Source organism: Ursus maritimus, unplaced genomic scaffold, assembly GCF_017311325.1.
Source record: "Ursus maritimus isolate PB19 unplaced genomic scaffold, ASM1731132v1 scaffold_17, whole genome shotgun sequence".
Taxonomy (NCBI): Eukaryota; Metazoa; Chordata; class Mammalia; order Carnivora; family Ursidae; genus Ursus; species Ursus maritimus.
This window is the reverse complement of record NW_024424119.1, coordinates 47,005,994-47,017,357: the sequence shown is the minus strand read 5'-3', so window position 1 is coordinate 47,017,357 and position 11,364 is coordinate 47,005,994. Positions and strand designations below refer to the sequence as shown.

Genomic DNA, 11,364 nt, shown 5'->3' with positions numbered 1-11,364 from the left:
TATGATATTTATTTTACTTTAAAATAAGAGAAAAAAGAAAATTTTTTTAAATTTTATGTCAGTTCCGCGGGAGATGTGCTCAGTTTGAATATTGAGTTAAACAGTGTTGATGTATCCACTTCTATCCATTGTCAAAACCCTTGCTTTGGTCAGTTAAAATTCAATGCAGTTTTCAGAAGAGTTGGTAGTCAAAGAAAATCCAACGTGGCCAAGTAGTTATTTATGACCGCGTCAAGTGGGATCACTAATCTTTAGGAGTGTTCCCACCTAGCAAGAAAACTAGAGTATCTCAGAATGCTGATTGCTCAGTACTTGTCTTTTACCTTCACAGCTTGGTAGGAAGAGGATCCAATCTTCAAAGTAATGAATGAGAAACTTGAAGGGAATGGAATTTCATGAAATCTGGGGAGTAGCTGAGAATTTCTTTCTTTTGGCCCAGAAATGGTGGGAGACAAGGGTTCACTGATAGCCAGTGAAGTTGAAGCCTCACTGTCCGAGGCATGTGATCTGTATACCTTTAGGAGCTAATACCAGATGGGGACAAATTTCAAGGGTTGAGAATGGATAGTTTAGGCACTAGCATAATACGAACAGTGCCATCCTCGGTATACACCGATTCTTTCCAGCTGAGCATTTGAGATGTGAAAGACCAACCCAGTTTTTAGGATACTCACTTCATTTCTTGTTCTCTTCATTTGTAATCCCATGTATTCATGTGGGGCTTTCTAAAAACACGTCACAGTGGAAATGAGCGCGTGTACACGTACACACACACACACACACACACACGGGAAGAGACTGGGCGGGAGCAAGAGAAGAATAAGAAACACGCTTACCCTCAGAGAGTTTATAGTCTAATATGCTCAGGACACAGAGCTATGAGCTTTGCCTGAAACAGGAGGCTTGGGCAGCATTTTTGAAGTGAACCAGATGCTGTCAGAAAAGTATTTGGTGGCCAGTCTGTTCCTTGTTTGGACCTCAGTTCACTTTGGAAGCCTAGACCTGAGCCTGGCCACCAGCCTCGAGACTGTCATGCTATAACAGGCCCAGCTAAATTTAAGAGGCCTTCCTCAGTAGGAATATCAGATTCCATTCTCAGAACTCCGATCATGCTTTCCCAGTTTGGATACTGTATTGAGAAAGTGCTCCAAACACGAAAACTCCTTTCATGAGGATTTTAATTCAGAGGCAAAGGACCGAAGGAGGAATTGACTTAGAACATGAGTTTCTGGGGTAGGATGACCCTGTGCTTGAATCCCAGGTCCTCCTCCGTCAGTGTAGTTTGGGAAGGCTTTGTTGCTTCAGTTACCCCATTTGTAAAATGGAATTAAAAATACTTAGGGTGCCGGGTGGCTCAGTCGGTGCCAAGTGTCTGCCTTTCGCCTGCGGCGTGATCCCAGGGTCCTGGGATCGAGCCCCCACATCAGCTCCCTGCTCTCAGCTGGAGTCTGCTTCTCCTCTCCCCCTGCGTGTGTTCTCTCTCTCCCTCTCAAATGGCAAAATCTTTAAAAGAAACACTTAACTTCACAGGGCTTGTAAAGAGTAAATGACATACACGCCTCGAAAGTAACTGAACACAGTGCTTGTGACATCGTCTATAAGTGACAGCTGTGATTATCGTCAGTCGTGATAATGCCTAATGGAACTTCCCCGCAAGCAGCAGTGTCCTCGCTTGGAATATCCTCTCAGTAAACTGTCAACGACCCACAAACTATAACTCAGAAACCTCCGGGAGACTAACTTAGGGCGCTTTTATCCAGGTGTGCTGACGCACTCACACTGTGGCCACAGACCAGAAACCACAAAGTTTATTCTGTAGTATTTCTGGGGCTGCATCCTGTGTTTCAGGAGCACTTGACCTGAGGCCACCTTGTGTCCCTCTTTCTCCCATGCTGTCAGCCTCAGCTCTGCTCATCTCTTTGGCCTGTTGTGGCTCAAAGGCCTGCCTCCTGCCATCTTTGCCCTTCCCAGCCATAACCACTGCCCACCTGCCTCTTCCCCTCTTACGATCTCCTCAAGATAAGACAGTTTCTGGAAATATTGCAGAAGCTTTCTGTGGTTCATGAGAGAAGTGATCGTATCCCTGGGCCTTCTCCTGGCCCCTCCGCCTCCACAGAGAGGAAAACAAGCCAGGGAGTGTGAAGATGCTGATACTGTGCGGGAAACACAACCAGAAGTGAAGTGCTTCCAGGATGGGAGGGAAGGCAGTCCCAGACCAGCTGCTCGCACGACCGAAGAGAGCAGTCCAGACACTCCTTCCAAGAGACACTCTTAGGGAAGAGGAGATTGCAGAATACCTAAACTCGTGAGGAGGAGACAGACCATTGATGAGAGCTTTGAGGTTGAATCAATACATGCATTAAAAACTAAGCAGAAAGAAAAGCAAGACATGGAGAAAAAAACCAAAGAAAAGGGACAGAAAAACGAATTAAACATCCCTACCTGGCTTAGTTGAATTGCATTTACATATTCATGAAATGTAGAAAATCTGAAACAACCTTAACCAAAATGATTATATACTAAAGGAGGGTATATTTTATGGGGTGCAGAGAAGCTAAATCCTCTTCCATAGTGGAAAGTCATTAAGTCATGCTCAAAGTGAGAAGGCAACAAGTAAACAACATCAGTATTTTATTTAGAAACATGGATAGACCAAAATACTTCAGCCAACAGAGAAGTTGCCTTTGAGGAAAGCAAACTGGAAGAGGTAAGCAGGGACTGCTCTCTTTGTACTAATCTTGAGAACTTTGGGACTTTTTAAACTTTATACAAGTATAACTGATAAAAAAATTAAAACAGAAAAAGCACAGATGAAGGGCACCGGTGGCTCAGTTGGTTACACCTGCTCAGCTCAGGTCATGATCTTGGGGGTCCTGGGACTGAACCCGGAGGCGGGCTCCCACTCAGCGGGAGTCTGCTTCCCCTCCCCCTGACCCTGCTCGTGCTCTCTCTCTCTCTCTCAAATAAATACATAATTTTTTTAAAGCACAGATGCATAGCAACAAATACAAAAAAAGGTGAGAATAATAGAGGAGAAAAAATAGTTCACAGATTTTAGTTATAAAGGTGTGGTTTGGAAGAATATTCATCATCTCTGATTGAATAATTTCCCTTTTTATACTTTTTCTGCAATTCTTGCAGTGGAGCGTATTACTCCTTCCTAGTAAGACAAGAGCTAGTTCATGTTGCAGGAAAGTAGCCAATTAGAAAAGTGAGAGGAAAGCTATGTACAAAGATGCTTGCGATACATTGTTAATGATCCTAAGAAACCAGAAACAGTGTGTCTAATCATCCGGAGAAGGGTACAAATCACGGTGCAGGTGCCGTGAACTCGCATGCAGTTCACCTTTAGTTGCTGCCTGTCAGCTTAAATGCTCTTTGCCTTCCTTCCCTGCCCTTGGTATCTTCCTTAACTGTTATGTCTCAGAAGCCCCTCTGACAACCTCCACCATCACGCACTCCGCCCCACTGTCACCTCCGCCAGCCCTAGCTGCGTAGTTACCCCTATTCTGTGGTTTCAAAATGCTCGACAGTCTATGTCTACACTTACCGCCACAGTTATAATTATCTGTCTTGCCCCCTGAACTTGAACTTTCCTTGATAGCTGGATCCGATCTTACCACTTTTACCACTCCAGGGCAGAGCACAAGACATAATAAATATTAGGTGCCTAATAAATGTTTTCAGGATAAAAATAAAGTGGGAAATCCTTGTCACGTTAAGTAGATGAGAAACAGCAGCAGCTGCACGTCAGGGTTGTTACAGGGCTGGAGACGGGGAAACTGTAAAACGGCAGATGCCAACGAAGCTCGTGTGTTCAGTGAACAGAGGGTGAAAGTGGTGGGAATGTGCTTGATCACAATGACAAGAGTTGTATATTTTGTTTGCACAGATGGCCTGTACAGGCCTGGACCTTGTGGCTGGATTTGGTGGCTGGGTCTCTGCTCTTGTTCACGGTTATAACTTTCCCACATCGATATGGATGCATAAAGGTAAAGACTATGTCACTGAGTCTGCAAAGGGTTCACCTCACACCACATAAGCCCACATTGTGTGTACGTGTGTGAAAGAGAGAGACCTACCGGCCTGAATTCTTTTCCTTCATCTCTCCCTTTGGAAAATTCTCCAGTCACCTCTTTGTATGATTTGGGACTTTTCAGCCATGGTCCAGGCAGTCCTTCTCATTGTTAGAGTATGGATCCCCATCTGAAATCTTCTGGAAATCAGGAATGGGGCGGTCCTGTCCAGAGTCCAGACACTGGGCTTTGCTTGCTGGCTCCATTGTTCACTGTGTGACCTTGCCACGCTCCCCAAGGTGTGGGAGGGAAGTAACAACACCCACTTCATAGGGCTGTTGTGAGGATTAAATGATGTATTTAAACATACTTATCCCAATGCCTGGCATATGGTAAGGGCCCCCCGATGGCTGGTTATTTTTTCCATAAAGTTATTAATAACACAAATGACTGTCATTTACATCTTCCTAGGAAGGTAAAATATGCTCCAAGAATTTTCTCAGATAAGTTTATTATTATAATTTAAAGGAATCGAGACAAGCTATGGAAATTTAGTTGGTTTTTTGTTGTTTTTTTTTCTGTATTAACAATGCATGAGTACCTGAATGGTGACGGTAGCGGTTGAGAGGAGTTATTGGATTTGCGGTTGTATACTGCCCAAATGGCCCAAATTTTATACGATGACTATTGCTTTTATAATCAGTTAAAAAAATAGTAAATACTATTTGGTATTATAAAGCTTGGTAATTAAACATTGGACATGTTATTTATAGATACTGTTTGATTTTATTTATTTTTTTAACTTTTATGTGTTTAAGAAATCCCTACGCCATGGGGCTCAAACTCATGACCCCGAGATCAAGAGCGACCCCTAAAGACTGAGCCAGGCAGGCACCCTGATACTCTTGGACTTTAGAGAAAAAAACAAAATAGAGGCATCTCACCTGTTTAGAACAGAATATATATTTAAGAAGCCATCTATAAATATATAGCATATATAAATAGTTGCAATTCTCATGTTAAATTATTATTTGTGTTTTTAACTCAGATCATAAAAAGAATATGAAAGAGCCATCATCTTTAGATTGGTCGCATTTTACAAGGAGGAGCCAAAGGACCTGGTCAGTACTAGAATTCTGGGTGGTTGGCCTGAGACTGAAATTCTTCTTGTTGATGTGAATTCCCTCACGTGGGTCCTCTCTGTCGACTTGGAAAACCGTAACAGACGCCGCGTAACAATAGCAGTGGTGCTGGCCAGTCCTGTTACACCACCCTTTCCCTTCCCTGCCTCCCTTCCCATCCCAGCTGATAAGATTATTTTGGGCCAAGAATAGCCACAGCTGTGGAAGTTGGAGCATGAGAATTCCTACTCCTAAAGGCTTCCTAGATTTTATTCTCTATGCCTTTGGGGGCAACTTCCTTAAGCCCTACTGTATTCTCCAGGCTCTGGGAATTCAAGGGAGGCTAAAATATAGTTCCTGCCCTCCAGGAGCTTGCTGTCTAGCGGGCACTAAAAGGGAAACCGCTACAATCCCACGTGATAAGTCCTATGACCGAGCCATTGCAGATAGCTGTGGAACCCCAGAGACAGGTGACGGACTCCCAGCTAGTAGGATGAGACCAGGCTTTGGAGGTGACATCTCAGCTGAGTCTTGAGGCACGGAGAGGTGTTGGCCAGGCAGGGGGTGGTGTGTTCTGCAGAAATGGCAACATGGTGCAGAGCGATGCAGGGGCAGTGTGATGGGCCCAGGGGCCTGCGGGTAGCCTGCCCAGCGGGAGCACAGAGCTCGAGGAGAGGGGAGCGCCAAAGAGGGACCCCGGGCAGATCATGGACCCCCGTGTGGTGGCACGTTCAGGGGTCCATAGGTCAGGAAAGATTGCTGTGCTTTTGGTCGAGAAAACGGTCAAAGGAGAGAACTCGGAAGACCTAGAAAGACGTGGGAAGGATTGCATTGGTCCAAGTGAAACCCAGACGCCCAGTGTGGTGGAGTCAGGAGATGACGCCACGGGCCTCGTGGCAGTTGGGTGGGGGAGAGAGCAAGAGTGATACCATTCCTGGCATCTGGCCCGTGCACTGAGACTAACTAGCTGCCTTCCGCTGGCCACGTTGGTTCTGTTAGAACGAATCGGACAAGGTGCCCGTGGTCGCTTCGACAATGTTCTGTGTTCTTTGTTGCAGGTTTGTTTTTTATTCTGCCCTGCACTGACAGCTTCATCAAGGTGGACATGAGAACCATTTCATTTGACATTCCTCCTCAGGAGGTAAGGTGGGCTTTGCCATCAATAACAGAGGTCATGTGTGAAAGTCGCTGGCGATGAGAGAAGCACAGATCATGTTGGTGGTGAGAGCATGGGCGTAGAGCCCACCTGCTGTCACCATTTTCTAACTGTGTGGCTTTGAGCAAGTTCCTTAACCTCTCTGCACCGTAGTTTCCTCATCTGTAAAATTAGAGGTCATAATAGTAGGACCTACTCTTTTTTTCTTTTTTTTTTTGAGATCGAGGAGAGAGAGAGAGAGAGAGAGAGAGCATGAGCGAGCAGGTGGGAGGGGCAGAGAGGCAGGCTCTCCGCTGAGCAAGGAGCCCGACGTGGGCTTGATCCCAGGACCCTGAGAGCATGACCTGAGCCGAAGGCAGACACTTTTTATTGACTAAATGACTGAGCCACCCAAGTGTCCCTAGGAGAACCTGCTTTAGAAGGTTCTTAGGAGGACTACCTGAGACGTTATATGTGCAGTGCCTAGAATAGTGGCTGGTAAATAGTTCGGTGCTGCTTAATGTGTATCATCACCAAGCTGCATGAATAAGTTGACGTAGCGTGATGTTAGCATTATCATGTTTGCTCATCCTTTTTCCTGCCACATTTCTCTGCTATGGGTTTCAGATAGAAAATCCGGCTTAGTGCAATATTCTCCTTAAAGTTCTTGATTGTATTCTGATAAAGAATTAGGAGCTGCTCATTTTAAGTTATTTTAGATGAAGCATGTAATGCTTTATAATAGTAACACTCTGTGCTCTTTCAAACTACTTCACAAGTAATATCACAGTGGAAACTCACAGCAGGATCCTGAAAAGCGGGTAACCGCTGCGGGGCAAAGGGGTTCACCAGACCAGAGTGGCAGAGCCGAGCGACGCTCAGCTCCATGCTCCATGCTCAATGCACCGACGCCGCTCTTCTCATGGCCCGCGTGACGAGTGAGGGCCATCCTGGGCCGTGACCGCCTAGGAGGCATCATGACCGAGGCAGACAGAAAGCCTGAAACAGGATGAAGGGAGGGACCGAAGAATAGTGTCAGTGTTTCTGGCCAGGGCCAGGCGCACAGCAGGGAGGTGGAGCCTGGCCCTATGGCCTTCTCTTGTCCCCGATTCCAGGAACCAGCGTAGAACCTCCTTGCTGGTACCTCCATCCAAGTAGTGGGTGAGGTCGGCCTTTATAACCCACATGCACAAATAGGGACACCAGGAATGACTGATACCCACAAGAACAAGGCTAAGAGCTGTGCTGCTGTCTTCTCTGCATGTGTATCTCATCTTTCAGAGAAGATTGACTACAAGGAGCCCTGGCAGGGCAGCTGGGAGTCCTGCATTCTCCTCTGTAAACACTGCAGACATCTGGCAGGCTTGCTGGAAGCTGCCTTCTAACGGCTCTCTCCTCTCCTGCGAGCTGCTGAACGCGAGTGGATTGGAACTTGGCGAGCAGTCCTTTTTCCGATCCCCTGTGAATTTAATATGAAGGAAGATAAAACTCTGCTCCACGATAAACAGCAGGCAAGGCAGAGGCTGCAGCTTTAGAAAGCTCTGGCTGTGGCAGTCGTAGGGGCAAGAGACTGTTTAGAAAATGATACCACATTTTCCTATCACATCATGGGAAATAATTAATTTTCACACAAAGATGGTAATATACTATTAGAAGTATTTTTAGATTATCAGAAGAAAAGATAACTGCTTTCCCTGCCTGACGGGATAAACAGCTATGGAAGACCGTTGTCATTACTACCTGCCATTTACAGAGCCCTTCACACTCGCAAAGAGCCTGGTTCTACCGATCTTCAACTTCAAAGCAGTTTGCAAGCAATTTGGCGAGAACTGGGCAGCGTTTTATTAGCGCCCATCTCAGAGATGCGGACTCTCTAGGTCTAGCAGTTTAAGAGCCTCAATTAGGGATCACCAAGGAAGATACAGGAGGTACAGCTCAGGTCTCCTGACCCTCCCACGCCTGCTCAATCACTGTATTCCTAGGGTCACGCTTTCAGGTCATCTCTCGCTTATTCACTACCTGCTCTGTATCCAACAGTCTGCCACTGTTGGAGATGACAAAGACAAACTGCCCTCAAGAAATGCATAGTCCAGGGGTGCACGGGTGGTGCAGTCGTTATGTCTGCCTTCAGCTCAGGGCGTGATCCCAGCGTTCTGGGATCGAGCCTCACATCAGGCTCCTCTGCTGAGGCCTGCTTCTTCCTCCTAATCCCCTGCCTGTGTTCCCCTCTCTCTCGCTGGCTGCCCTCTCTGTCAAATAAATAAATAAAATCTTTAAAAAAAGAAAGAAAAGAAATGCGTAGTCCAGTAGAGAGGCAACGAGGTCAACCAGTAACACGGTCACTGCAGTAAGGTGCAAAGTGGAAAAGTATTTAACCGTCGAGTGAGGAAGCTCACAGAGGAAAAGACACTTGAGTTGTGTCTTGAATAATGAGTAATCTGTGCCCATCTGATGGTGTGAGGGAGAGGGAGAGGAGAGGACATCCAAGCAGAGGGGACACCGGCACGAAGGCCTGGGACACGGAACATGGTGTTCGTGGGACTCACCGCTTGGTCCTGTGTAGCGTGTGTGCAGGAGGGAGTGGGAAGGAGTGAGACTCAAGGGCCGGTTGTCCAAGGACCTGTAAGCCAAACTAAGCCTCCCTGGGAAGGGGGTAGGAAGAAGCATTGATGCATGATGTCCTGAAAGCATTTTTATGTAGCATGCTATAAAAATATATTTTTACCCTGACCTCCCTTATAACAACAGTCCTCATTCCTTCGGTTCGACTCACTGTGCTGTCGTAGAGAGTTCATGAAGCCTAGGTCTCTGCCACAGCACGTGCCATCTCACTGTGCTCCCTGCCCTGCATGCTCTCACGCCACCCTCGGAAATTATTTCTTCCTGCAAGACGTAGTCCAGGTGTCACCCCTGCCACCTACAACTGTCCCTCCTTTGTCCCATCAAGGCTCCTTTGATTCCCCACCCTCTTTGAAAGTACGAATGGTGTCTCCAGATGTGTTGAGTGATTGAAGTAATGTTTTTTGTTAAAATTCTAAAGGCATTGTTAGATGCTTTGTTGTCTTCGTCCATTCGGCGTGGCTATAACCAGATCCCACCCACTGGGCGTACTCATGAACGACTGAAATTTATTGCTCCCATCCTGAGGCTGGAATCCAAGGTCAGGGTAGCAGCAGACACAGTGCCTATATGAGGGGCTCCTTCCTCGTTCCTAGATGACCATGAGGGTTCAACCCCTCGCGACCTAATCATATCCAAAGGCCCCGCCTCCTGCCATCACACGGGGTTGGCTGTCAGCTTCTGAATTTGGAGGGCACACAACATTCAGTCGGTAGCACTTACTAAAGACAATCAGCCGGTGTCTTAGATGTTCTGTAGAAGAACGCTCGTCTACAGTTCTGTTAAAGCAGGAGTTATTGGCAGGTGTAAAATGGCTTTTTCTGTTACAGATCCTCACCAAGGATTCGGTGACAATCAGTGTGGATGGCGTGGTCTGCCATCGTCCAGAATGCCACCCTGGCCGTGGCGACATCACCACCCACACTCGGCAACCCGTCTTTTGGCACAAACAACTCTGAGGAACGCCCTGGGCACCAAGAACCTTTCCCAGATCCTCTCCCGACAGAGAAGAAATTGCACACAACATGCAGGTGAGGCTGTGAGTCAGCGGAAATTCCAAGATGAAGCCAGAGGGTTACGGTTGGCTAATCCAATCAGGGGGAATCACTGGCCGACCTTTTTTCTCCTCATAGGAGGGTTTTCTAAACTCAATGGAAGGGAATATTTTCACAAATAGCTCATGATCAAACACTCAGATACATGCATTATTTTTTTTATTCCCTTCCGGTGTAGGGTTTTTTTTTTCCAGAATTAGCAGGAATCTTTTTCTTTTTTTTTTTTAATTATTATTATTTTCTAAGATTTTATTTATTTATTCAACAGAGAGAGAGACAGCCAGCAGAGAGGGAAACACAAGCAGGGGGCGGAGAGGAAGAAGCAGGCTCATAGCGGAGAAGCCTGATGGGGCTCGATCCCATAACGCCTCGGACTTCCCTGAGCCGAAGGCAAGACGCTAACCGCTGTGCCACCCAGGCGCCCAGCAGTAACCTTTTTTCTTTTTAGCGTAATAGTTCTGAGGCCTTTCTAGAAGAGTGCGGGTGTCGTGAAAGCTGTATTCTCTGCGCCGAGTCCTGTATGACTCCCTTGTAACTCGTATGCCTGAACTTCCTAGAGTTCTAGATTATGAGTTACACCTGACTTGTCCAAAAGATGAAGTACTAGAATCCGAGATCTTGTTATTTGTGTAAAGGTCATCATGTGTCAAATCTATGACCTTACCTGATGCCCATTGTACACGCAGGAAACAGAACGGAAGGTTTCCTGCTCCTCCCTTGTAAAGGGACGGCTGAAGCACAAAGTACAATGGCTCACCCGAGTCACATTAGGTCCGGGGCGCTAGCTGCCACCTATTTTAATAGTAAAAGCATGATCGGGAGACCATACCCACTGGTTTATATATTATCCACGGCCGCTTTTGACCTACAACAGCACGGTTAAATAGTTGCAAGAGACTGAAAATAAACAATCACTGTCTGGGTCTCTTTGGAGGACAAGTTTGCCAACCCCGTATAGTAACAGACCCGATCAGCTGCCCGGGACCCGCCCGGCAGAGAGTAACTAACGCCTCCCCCGGCTCTCCCCAGCTCTGTCCGCTCCCCAGCCCACTGAGCTGCCCGGCCTCTGGGCTGGGCTGAGCATTCTTCGCTGGCCTTCTCTTCCGAACAGTGTACCCTGGATGACGCCACTGATGACTGGGGAATAAAGGTGAGCGCTGTGGAAATTAAGGACGTGAAGCTTCCCGTGCAGCCCAGAGAGCGATGGCTGCAGAGGCAGAAGCTTCTTCGGGAGGCCCGCCAAGGTAGCTTTGCTTTCTTTGCTTTTTTCTCTTCTCTTCTCTTCTCTTCTCTTCTCTTTCTCTTCTCTCTCTTCTCTTCTCTTCTCCTTTCCTTTCCTTTCCCTTTCCTTCCTTTCCTTCTTTCTTCTTCTCTCTTCTCTTCCTCTTTCCTCCTTCTTCTCCTTTCCTTCCTTTCCT

The 11,364-nt window shown here is 46.8% G+C and overlaps 1 long non-coding RNA gene across 1 annotated transcript; it reads left to right on the top strand.

Annotated features, from left to right (window-relative positions):
* Window positions 1-5,093: 5,093 nt before the first annotated feature.
* Window positions 5,094-9,768, top strand: LOC121103090. The gene is made up of 3 exons (XR_005835238.1): window positions 5,094-5,137; window positions 6,196-6,278; window positions 9,722-9,768. It is a non-coding gene; the product is annotated as an uncharacterized LOC121103090 (long non-coding RNA).
* Window positions 9,769-11,364: the final 1,596 nt, after the last annotated feature.